This window comes from Mus caroli, unplaced genomic scaffold (genome assembly GCF_978045245.1).
Source record: "Mus caroli unplaced genomic scaffold, Mus_caroli_1 scaffold_10, whole genome shotgun sequence".
Taxonomy (NCBI): Eukaryota; Metazoa; Chordata; class Mammalia; order Rodentia; family Muridae; genus Mus; species Mus caroli.
This window is the reverse complement of record NW_028227265.1, coordinates 12201355-12213700: the sequence shown is the minus strand read 5'-3', so window position 1 is coordinate 12213700 and position 12346 is coordinate 12201355.

The window sequence follows — 12346 nt, the reverse complement described above, 5'->3', positions numbered from 1 at the left end:
CCTTCGGAAGAGCAGTCAGTGCTCTCACCCACTGAGCCGTCTTGCCAGCCCAGGATAAACCCTTCTAGTACTGATGGAGAAATTGAGTCACCTTCTTCCTCATGAGTCTAGGAAGTCATGAGTATGTCCAATGAGTGTTCTACAATGAGGCTGAGGAGAGTAAGGAAGACTTGGTCCATGCAGAGAACATCCAGGAGCGAGGTCCCTCAGACTGGGAAATAGCTCAGGGGATTGGGCTCTGCCTCCCACTGAACTGTGCCCATCCCTAGAAGACATAACCCCCAGCACCTCTGAATGTGACCTTATTTGGAAGTGGGTTGCTGTAGATGTCATAAGTCAAGATGAAGTCATGCTGGGTGGGGAAGCATCTTTATAAAAAGGGGAAGCCGGGACACAAGACACCCAGGGAGGATGCCTTGACTGTGGAGGCAGAGATGGGGTGAGGTGTCTGTGTGTGTACCAGCCAAGCCACGCCAAGCATTGGCAGCAGAGGCCTGGAACAGGCCCTTCCAGGGAAGGAATTATGCCAGGCACCTTGATGTCAAGCTTGTAGTCTCTGTAACAAGGGGTTTCTGTCGTGTAGGGTACCCTCACATCCCAGTGCAAAGTTCTCTGTTAGGGGAACAATGAGAAGCTCAGGGGGCAGGGGTTGGCCAGGAGGAGGCTCGGGGGGGGGGGGGGCAGAGACTTGGCCTTCTTTGAGCCAAGTGACCTAAGTCTCAGGGGTCTGAATGGATGGATGTGAGCAGGTGCATCCAGTTTCTTACCCGGATGCCTGGATGTGGGGGACCAGCTTTGTTGGGGTGGGGGGATGGGGGTGGGAGTGGGGGGACGGTGGGGAAGCAGACCTGAGTTTGACCAAAGTAAGCTGTCAGCCCAGACTTGAAGAGAACGGGCAAGGGATAGAGAGAAGATGGGTGTGTGGTCCTGCCCTAGGCAGAATTCTCCCTCAAAGCCTGGAGTTTTGGAATTCTTCTCATTGTATCTATCTCTAAGAATCACATGTGCAGCCCCCACCCCCTCATATCTCCCCACCTCTCCTCTGATGCGGGATCTCACACACCCCAGGATAACTTTGAACTCCTGACCCTTGTGCTTCTGCCTCCTGAATGCGGGATTACAGGCAGGCAGTGCTGGCTGGGGCTTTGTGCATGCAAGGCTACCAGCTAAGCTAGAAGTGCTATGACCTCTTTATTTGTCTCTTGATGCACATTGACCCCAGGTGGTCTCGGTGATCTGAAGCCAAATTATGTGTGGCCAGGCTTCAAGTGAGTAGCCCAGCCTTTTCTTCAATTCCTGGTCTAAATGCAAAAACAAAAACAAAAACAAAAACCCAAGGATGGGCAACAAAATCGAGGGCTTTTTCCATTCTCGGCTGTGAAATGTCAGATCTTAAATTCTTTCACCATCCTCACGATTTAAAAACACAAAACAAAACATTTATTTTAATCATTTTAATTTTTTGAGACAAGGACTCACTGTAGTCCAGGGTGACCTCAATGTCACTATGGAAACCAAGGATGACCCTGAACTCCCGATCATCCTGTCTCTGCCTCCCAAGTGCTAAAATGACAGATGTTGAAGCCTCCCTCCATGCCCTGTTTATTCTGTGCTAGGGACTCAGCCCCAAACCTCACTTGTGCTGCGCAAGCACTCTCCCAACCGAACTGCAGCCCAAGTCAGTCCTTTTGCTCATTTTGAAAAAATTTCATTTCAGGCCTGGAGAGATGGCTCAGCCGTTAAGAGCACACACTGGCTGCTCTTCCAGAAAACCCAGGTTCCATTTCCAGCACCCACAGGAGGGCTCAGAACTTTCTATAATTCAACTTCTAAGTCTTCTGACACCCTCACCCAGATATATGTACAGGCAAAACAGCAATGCACATAAAATAAAAACGAATGATACATTAAAAGAAAATAACTCAGCCGGGCGTGGTGGCGCACGCCTTTAATCCCAGCACTTGGGAGGCAGAGGCAGGTGGATTTCTGAGTTCGAGGCCAGCCTGGTCTACAAAGTGAGTTCCAGGACAGCCAGGGCTACAGAGAAACCCTGTCTCAGAAAAAAAAGAAAAAAAGAAAGAAAATAACTCTTTAATAAAAGAAAACAAATTAGAAGTGAAAGACTGGAGTTAAAATAAAGCAAGCAGATGTGGTCCTTATGAGAATGGGTCTGAAACCAGTTTGGTCCAATTCAAGCTGTTTAGCCTTTTTTTTTTTTGCCTCAGTTTTCTCATCTGTACAATGGTCATACTTTTCATTGAGTTTGTAGGAATTAATTATTTGATTTAATTAATAAGCAAATATATGCAAATCATTTACAGAACTGCCAGGTACACAGTAAGTACTATGCCAGTCTGAGTTAGTTCTACTAACAACATGGCAAAGGTGGCAGCCTACTTCTGCACTTAAGCGATGGAAGAAGATAGACCTTGAGTTTGCTGCCGCCCTGGGGACCCTGTGCACTGGCCACTTTTCCTCTTGCTTCCTGTTGCTGAGACAAAGTAACCAAAGAAGCTTAGGGAGGAGTTGATCGTGGTTCACAGTTGGAGAGGACAGCTGGAGAAGGCAGAGAGGGTGTGGGGACAAAAGTGTGCAGCGCAGCTCACATTGTATCCATGGTCAGAGACTGGGGTGTGGGGGGATGGGCACAGAGACAGAGACAGACACAGAGAGAGACAGAGATACAGAGATACAGAGAGATGCAGAGATACAGAGATTAAGAGAGACAGACAGGGGCTGGAGAGATGGCTTAGTGATTAAGAGCACTGACTGCTCTTCCAGAGGTCCTGAGTTCAAATCCCAGCAACCACATGGTGACTCACAACCATCTGTAATGAGATCTGATGCCCTCTTCTGGGATGTCTGAAGATAGCTACAGTGTACTTACATATAACAATAAATAAATCTTTAATAAAAGACACACACACACACACACACACAGCAAGAGAGCTCACTCTCAGCTTACTTTTTCCCTTTTATTCAGATCAGCATCTTAGCCCACGGGATGGTGCTCCCACATTAAGGGCATATCATCCCAGCGTAGTTAACTGAATCTAGAAACCCCCTCACAGACATGCTGAGAGATCTACCTCCTAGATGATTCTAGATGCTCCAAGTTGGCAATCAAGATTAACCGTCACACACACACACACACACACACAGAGAGAGAGAGAGAGAGAGAGAGAGAGAGAGAGAGAGAGAGAGAGAGAGGGTTGGGAATGTATTCTAAACCCCCCTCCCCGCCCGGGTCTCTGTCCTTGTCAGCAATTTTATTGGTCTGTTCTCATGATGTCATAGCTCATGTAGGGAAAGCCAGATGTGGGGATGGTTCTCATGGTAGAATACCAGCCTAGCATGGGCAAGGCCCTGTGTTTAGTCCCCAGCATTACAAAATTAAGAAAGCTAACAAAGGAATAAAATAAAAGCATGTACTAGACTGGATTGCAAGGAGGAAGAAGCAGCTACTATATGTATTAGTATACCTCTCTGGGGGGACTCGGGGGTCCATTCTACCCAGATCACGGTGACTCACCTCCAGGGGACAGTCACCACCAACCATACTTGCACAAGGCAGCTCAGACACTGGCTGGAGTGGACATTTGTTCCAAGCTGGGCCAAGCAAACCCTTTCCTTGGAACTGAGCCAAAAGTACCCTAGGTCAGTTTGAACTCCTCTGTAGAATGCCAAGGCCACACTGCAGGGAAGGCCAGTCTGACAGGGAGACAGAAGGAAGGCCCCTGGATCTGTGTGGTTCTGGCCACTGAGGCTCTGTGTGACACCTCGGGCTGTGTAAGCCACGCCCTCCCTTTGTTAAAACTGCTCTGATTGGTTTCTGTTGTACCACGTGTCTCCATCTCTTGGTCTTGCCTTCTCTGTGGCTCTGGACATCCCCCTGCATCTAGAGGCAAGGCTCCTCGGAACTACAAGAAAACATTCCCTCTTTCCCCCCTCTTTTCCCCCTTGCTGAGGACGTGGGCACACGTTCATGAAGGTGAAGGACAGAAGGGCTTGAGACTCCACGTACTTCGCACATTTATTAAGACCGACTAACCCTAAGCCTGTCTTGAGCTCCTGAACACTTTGTCTCTTCTCACAAGAGCCTGGTTTCAGGGACATGGAAAGACGTGTTGGTTCTATCCAGCTAAGGAGCAGAGAGAGAACTTCACTTCCTTCTGAAAGGTCTTGCTGTCTCCTGGATGGATTTCCTCTACTCTCTTGAATACCTAAGCTTCCTTTTTTCTAACATAGCCCAGGCTGGCCTCAAACTTCCTACGTAGCTGAGGTTGTTGGGTGTTTGTTGTTCAGATGATGCGGTTGAACAACTCATGCATCTATGTTCAGTTCCTGAGCTCTTAGACGGTAGACATGCGCTTCTATGCCAGGTTGACAAAATACTTGGAATCAAATCTACAGCTTCCTGTATGGTGGGCAATCTCCAGACCTTGTCTCAGCTGCTGCTTTGACTTCCTCTTCCTCTTCTTCTTTTCTTCTTCCTTTTCTCCTCCTCCTCTTTATTATTATTATTAATTTGTTTTGTTTTTCGTTTATTTGTTTGTTTTTCCAGAGACAGGGTTTCTCTGTGTAGCCTTGGCTGTTATGGAACTCACTCTGTAGACCAGGCTGGCCTCAAATTCAGAGATTCACCTCCCTCTGCCTCGCTCCAGTGCTGGGATTTAAAGGTGACTGCCAGGTGCTTCAGCTTCTTAATACACAAAATGAGTTAGCACTGTTACCCTTGCTCAGCGACGGACTGTGTAGAGGGGTCGGTGAAGGAGTGGGGGGTGAGTCTGGAAGAACAGCACACTGGAAACACCTTCACACCTTTCTTTCCTTACCTCTCAACAACTGACTCAGGGTGGATGGAGATGGAGGGGAAAGGAGGTCATGTGTGCATTGGTCAGTGTGAGCAGCATCCACAGAGAAGGCTGAGGGAGAGGGAGAGAGAGAGGCCATTAATGTGAGATATGTAGAGATTTTTCTTCAAAAAATAATTAAAAATGAATAAATATAAGTAAAATAAAGTAAAAAAATAATAAAATAATTAAAGGTGGTGGCACACCTTTAATCACGGCACTTGGGAGGCAGAGGCAGGCAGATCTCTGTGAGTTTAAACCCAGTTTCATCTACAAAACAGAGTTCCAAGATAGTCAAGGCTAAGCCGGGCGTGGTGGCACACGCTTTTAATCCCAGCACTTGGGAGGCAGAGGCAGGCAGATTTCCGAGTTCGAGGCCAGCCTGGTCTACAGAGTAAGTTCCAGGACAGCCAGAGCTATACAGAGAAACCCTGTCTCAAAAAAAACAAAAAAAACAAAACAAACAAACAAAAAAGATAACCAAGGCTACACAGTGAAACCCTGTCTTGAAAAACTGATAGATAGATAGATAGATAGATAGATAGATAGATAGATAGATAGACAAATGTTGCATATGTTGAGGAGGCTGAGTGGTGGTGGAGGAAGCTAGAGAAAGGCAGATCTCTGAGTTCGAGGCCAGCCTGGTCTACAGAACAAGTTCCAAGACAGCCAGAGCTACACAGAGAAACCCTATGTCAGAGAATGTATTTTGTGTTCAAGAAATACCTGAAGAGTTAAAACAGGGAAAGGAGGGAAAGAAGAAATGAGAGAAGGAAGGAAAGGAAAGGGAGGGAGAGCAAGAGATGAGAAATGGAAGGAGGGAGGGAAAGAGAGAGAGGGGGAGAGAGCGTCTACACATAGACTCCCTGGTATCCAGAAGGACAGACTACACAGGAGCCAGAAAGCTCTGCCTCAGTTACTGTTCTGAGACAAAGTCAGAGCCCAAACGCATGTATGTTTGAACCTGTCGGTTCTTCCTGTAGTACATCTGGGAAACTGGTGATTCCAACCGTAATGATGGAAGGTAGATCAGGAACTGCTTGTGCCAGGAAGGGGTGGTTGGGGTCAGCTGTGCAGAGAAACTTCCCTGGGGTGTGGGGTGCTCCATATCTGTATCTCAACTGAGGTCATGGTCACATGGCTGAGGCGTCACCCAACTTCACCTGCTCTTCCAAGTGAGTGTGGTTTAGTCCATGTGAAATTGGGCTTCAAGGGCTGTGGGTGTATACAGTCCTGGGTTCACTCCCCTAGTACCAAGAGCAAAAGAAGCAAACAAAACACTTCAGTAGGGCTGGTGAGATGGCTCAGTGGGTAAGAGCACCCGACTGCTCTTCTGAAGGTCCAGAGTTCAAATCCCAGCAACCACATGGTGGCTCACAACCATCCGTAAGGAGATCTGATGCCCTCTTCTGGGGTGTCTGAAGATAGCTACAGTGTACTTACATATAAAATATAAATAAGTAAATCTTTAAAAAACAAACACTTCAGTAACATTTATATTCCTACTGTTTCTTTTTATTATTTTGTTTTTAATTGTACGTACGCGTGCATGTGCGCGTGTGTGCGTGCACATTATTCAGGTGCCCTTAGAGTTGACAGGTATCAGATCTTCTTGGGGCTGAATTTGCAGGCAGGTGTGAGCCACTGATGTGGGTCCTGAGATTTGAACTCAGGTCTTCTGCAAGAGCATACGTGCTCCTGACCCCTGAACCATCTCTCCAGCCATCCTATTTTCTAGTTTATTCCTTTGTTTGGGAATACAATCTCACTATGCAGCCCAAACTAGCCTTGTCCCTGAAATTCTCCTTCCTCAGCCTCCAGAGGTTTGGGACTTATAGTAATGTGTGACCAGGTCTGGCCGAATAACACTGAAAGCAAAAAGGAAAAAAAATCAACACAACGTCTTTTAGCTGGCTAGAGTGTCACATGCCTGTAATCCCAGCATTGAGGAAGCTGAGGCAGGAGAATTACTGATATACTGAATTTGAAGACATCCTAGGGTACAAAGTGAGTTCAAGGACAGCCTTGGTTATATAGAGAGACCATGTTTCAAATCAACCATTAGAGCCAAACAAAGAGATGAGTTTGCCTCTGTGTGTGTGTGTGTGTGTGTGTGTGAATCAGTCAATCTATTGATTGTGAGCAATGTGAATTCCAAAGCCAAGACATAATCTTTTGTATTGTTTTTTTATTTAAGTCCTCAGACGTCACTATGTAGGGAAGGGATGGATGGTACACCATGTTCTCTCCTTGGCCTCTTAGTCCCTGAAACCTGAGAAGATGGGGAGGGACACAGTGGAGTCAACATCCCGTTCACAGTCCCAGACCCAGGTCGATACATATGAAATCATGCTCCCACCCCTTCCTGTCCAGTCTGTCCACTGATGTCACCTTGAAAAATGACATGAACCTCCCAGCAGCCCAGGAGAAACAAGGAGGAGGAGATCCAGGCCCCTGGAAGCAAGTGGACCTCCTCCGATATACTGAGAGAGCAAATAGGCGCGCTTTATTATCTGATAAGTAGATTAAATGCCATGGACACAGAGTGTATGTTCTGTTAAGTGGGTGTCCGATGCTTGTGAGAAACGAGGCTCTGGAACGCTCTGCAGGCTGATGCAATTTCAGCGAGAAAGTTTTCAGACAAGGCTTTCAGAGAATTCCACCAAACCCAGAGCACCGCCGGTGCCTAGAAACTGGCACCACGTTGGAACACCCATCTCATTGCCTGCATTCAGTGTCTGATCTTTTTTATGCACATGGCCTGCTGCGGTTAAACAGGCACCCAAAACATGGCCTCATTCTTGCTGTCTGCTATAACGTCCTGTGGTCCCCACATTCGTCGACACCGAGATGAATTTGGCTGTGAAGGCATTTGCTCCCAGCTCCTCTCTGTGTGGCTTCCTCTATGAGGAACTTACCAGAGTGTGAGTATGAATCCCTCAGCCTGTGGACCCACAGAATGGCTGAACAGAGAAGGTGGCTGGCACAAGGGCAGCCACCACAAGGAGCCACCGAGAGCAACGGGAACGTCTGGACATCCTTTTGTTTGTCACAGCTTGGGGGATGCTGGTAACATTTAAGAGGAAGAGGCTATGAATGGAGTAAGGCAGAGAGCAGTTGCCTGCCCGTCACAAAGAAGGATCTGTCCGGAACGTTCAGAACGATCAGAATCTGTACCAGGTCTACGGAGATGCTGTGTCTAGAGAGTCCACACCCCAGGTGAAGGAGATCGATGGGATTCAGGAAATGGGGTTTGATGACAAGGATCGTCTAATACGGCTTCTAAAACACAAGCAGGGCCGGGAGGGGTGGTGGTTCCGTCAGATGACTAAACTGAGTATAGGGACATGCCACCACCGCTTGATGGCTTCCATTTGGTCCCCAGAACCCACATGGTAGCATCCATATGTCCATATGCAGACATATACAAGTAAACAAGTGGAAAAAAAATAAACCAGACCGCCATGGGAGAACGAGAAAAGGCTAGTTCCTCTTGGAAATGCCAATGAACTCGACATGGGGTCCCATGGCGTTTCTGTAACCCAGGACAAAGGTGCTGTGACCTCCCCACTTTTTGGTTCATCTACCAAAGACATGCACAGCAGGAGCCAAGGAGAGGCATGGATATGTTGTCTTCTTCGAAGGCTCTTTCCAAGGAATGGTGCTTTGGGTCTAGTTCCCCCAGATAAAGATGAATTTGATGGGGACAGTGTAATGAGTTGCATCTATGGTATCTGGCAAAGTCCTCGGTATTCAAGCGATCACTAAGAAATGGGTGTCTAGGGGTTGGCATACAGCAGAGGCAGTATGGTGCTCGCTCAGCATTTGTGAAGCCTTAGGTTTGATTCCTAGCATCCTGGAAGCTAGCATGGAGGTACACACCTGTCATCGCAGCACGTGGGAGGTGGAGAATGGGCTAGGAGCTCCGTGTCATCCTCCACTACATGGTACCTTTCAGGCCAGACTAGGAAATGAGACCTTCTCTCAAAAAGCGACAGCCAACAAAAATAGGAATCGAACGAGATCAAACGAATGAACGAACGAATGAATGAATGAGATCAACCTAACACTTGCTTTAGGCCAAGCCCTGAAAACGTATGCAACCACGTGCAAGGCTGACCTCATGGGGCCATGAGGGTTTACTATTAATACCGCAGACACTTTACAAGCAGGCTGTCAAACAGCTATTTAAAAAGATCACGTTGGGGACTGGAGAGAGAGGGATCCACAGTTAAGAACACTTACAATTCCTCCCGAGGACCCGAGTTCGATTCCCAGTGTCCATATGGGATCTCACATCTGCCTGTAACTACTCTCAAAGGATTGCATACCTTCCTTCATAGACACGATGTGCATATGGTGCACACACACATGCCTGAGAAACATCCATACACACACTAAATACAGAACTAAATTATATATATATACATATATATGTGTGTGTGTATACACATATACATATACATTTATATATATACATATATATACATGTATATATGAATGATTATGTTGGGGTTACCAAGATGGCTCAGTGCTTGCTGGTGAACCTGATAACCCAAGTTCATTTTCCAGAATCTACATGACAAGGAGAGAGATGTCTCCCACAACTTATTCTTTGACTTCTACAAGTGTACCATGGCGCACGCACGCGCACACACACACACACACACTTCACATACATACACCCCATACAAAATACAAATAATCGATTATGATCTATAAATCAATAATAAATGTTATATTCTTTTTTAGATGTTTTTTTTTTAATTATGTCTAGCTGGGCACGCCTTTAATCCCAGCACTTGGGAGGCAGAGGCAGGTGGATTTCTGAGTTTGAGGCTAGCCTGGTCTACAGAGTGAGTTCCAGCACAGCCAGAACTATACAGAGAAACTCTGTCTCGGAAAACCAAACCAAACCAAACCAAACCAAACCAAACCAAACCAAACCAAACCAAACCAAACCAAACCAAACCAAACCAAAAAGAGCCTGTCAATCCTTCCCTCCAGCCCCAAATGTTATGTTCTTTTTGCTGGTTTGTTTGGAAGAAGGTTTCTCTATGTAGTCTTGGCTGCTGGAACTTGCTATGTAGACCAGGCTGGACTTGAACTCACAAAGATCTTCCTACCCCTGTCTCCTGAGGGCTAGGGTTAAAGAAGTGTGCCTTGTTATAATCTTTGTTCGTTTCTGATTCCGATGACTGAATTCATCTTGAATTATGTGTGCCTGTTATAGAGTTTACCAAGCTTTCTCTGTAGAATGTCCAGAAGGGAAATATTCCAGATGTGGTAGTCCAGATGCTGGCCTTGGCATGTTTGACTGAGCCATGGTCCACTGTATACAATAGAATAGGGCACATCTCTATTCATTGCTTTCATTGTGGTATTGGGGATTATGTGTGCCATGCGAACGTTCTACCATGGACCTACACCCCCAGGTCTCTTTACTTTGAAACAGGGCTATGAGACACAGTCCAGGCAAGCCTTGAACTCTTGGTGTTGTCCACATAGGTCTCAAACTCCCAGTCTTCCCGACTCTGCCTCTCTCTCAGCTGAGATTACAGACCTGTACCATCACGCCTGGCTTGTGGCGTGCATCTCTTCTGAACTTCCTGTTCAGCAATGAACTCAGTAGCTCCTAATGAGTCTCAGTGGGAGTATTTACACCAGGGGAGTCGGCAAGCTGTGAAACAGGGCTTTCTTTTATTTTAGCAAGCTGGCTTGTTTGCTTGTACCCCTGGATGCAAAGCTAAGCCTCTCCAGAAGGAACCCTGCCTGCCTGGTCTGCGTCAAGATTTGCATGTCATTTCATGAGCTATGCAAAAGAGATTGCCACTGGACATGGCACTGAACTTCATGTGCCCTTCCCTAGCAGGGATATTACCACTTCATCAAAGTCACTTCACCAAAGAGCAGAGGACTCACATTCTCCTGTTTCTTTTGTTATCTGTATAGCTCTAAAACTTGGTGTGGAAAGGGAAATTCTTTTGGGGTGTCTATCCCATGTAAGGGGACTCTGGATCCTTTTCATTTTTATTTTTATTTTTTATTTTTTTGGTTTTTGAGACAGGGTTTCTCTGTATAGCCCTGGCTGTTCTGGAACTCACTTTGTAGACCAGGCTGGCCTAGAACTCAGAAATCTGCCTGCCTCTGCCTCCCGAGTGCTGGGACCAAAGGTGTGAGCCACCACGCCCATCTTTATTTTTATTTTTTTGTTTTTGTTGAGACAGGGCTTCTTTTTGTAATAGCTCTGGCTGTTCTGGAACTCACCCTGTAGACCAGGCTGTCCTAGAACTCACAGAGATCTGCCTGCCTCTGCCTCTCGAGTGCTGGGACCAAAGGTGTGAGCCATCACACCCGGCCTTTTTTTTTTTTTTTTAGGTTTTTCGAGACAGGGTTTCTCTGTATAGCCCTGGCTGTCCTGGAACTCACTTTGTAGACCAGGCTGGCCTAGAACTCAGAAATCCGCCTGCCTCTGCCTCCCGAGTGCTGGGATTAAAGGCGTGCACCACCACGCCCGGCCCGGCCTTTTTAAAATTACTGTTGAGACAAGGTCTCCTGTAATTCAAGCCATACAAGAGCTTACTATATAGCCAAGGATGACTAGAAGTCAAGAGGATCCTCCTGGTTCTGCCTCCTAAGATCCCAAGAGCTAGGATCACGGGCAGACACTACCATGTTTGGCTCTCTTGCAATGCTGTGAGCCTCTGCTTTGCTGACTCTAAACGAAAGCCAATCGGTAGTATTACCTAAAGATGACAGAGCGAGGATTCAGAGTTTTCTGAGCCCTGTCTCAGGGAAACATAACAGGTATCTGTGATGGCTCCCAGCATTCCCAGGGGAATGAGGAGCAACGCAGAAGTGCAGAGCAAGTCAATCTTGTGTTAGGTTTTGCTTTTTATTTTTCTCTTAATACGTTTTATTTTATGTATGCGGGTGTTTTGCCTGCATATATGTCTGTGCACTACATATGTGTCTGGAGTCCTTGGAGGCCAGAAGGGGAACTCCTCCAGTTATGAACTACAGACGGTTGTGAGCTTTCAAGTGAGTGATGGGAACCGAAACCTACGTTCTCTGAATATGCTGAGCCATCTTTCTCACATGGCCCAATCTGGCCTTGAACTTCTGATCCTCCAGCCTCCACTTCTCCTGTGCAGGGAGTACAGACATCTACCACCACACGTAGTTTGTGTGGTGCTGGGGACGGGACCCAGGGCCTCATGTAAGCCAGGGAAACCCTCCCATCTGAGCTATAGCTCCAGTGTTCAGTTTTAGGTTTGAATCTTGGCTGGCTCTCTCGAGTTCATCAGCTGACTCACCGTGAGCCTTAACTTCCTCTCTCTAAAGATGATGGCTTTCTGGGCTGGCAGGGAGAACAAACCGAAACCAACAGAATGTCTAATTACGGGACCTGCTGCTGAGCACTGGTTGCTGCTGTCATGACACTTCTGTTTAATGTTTAAGGTATCAACCCAGTGACTGCACTGAGCATGTCC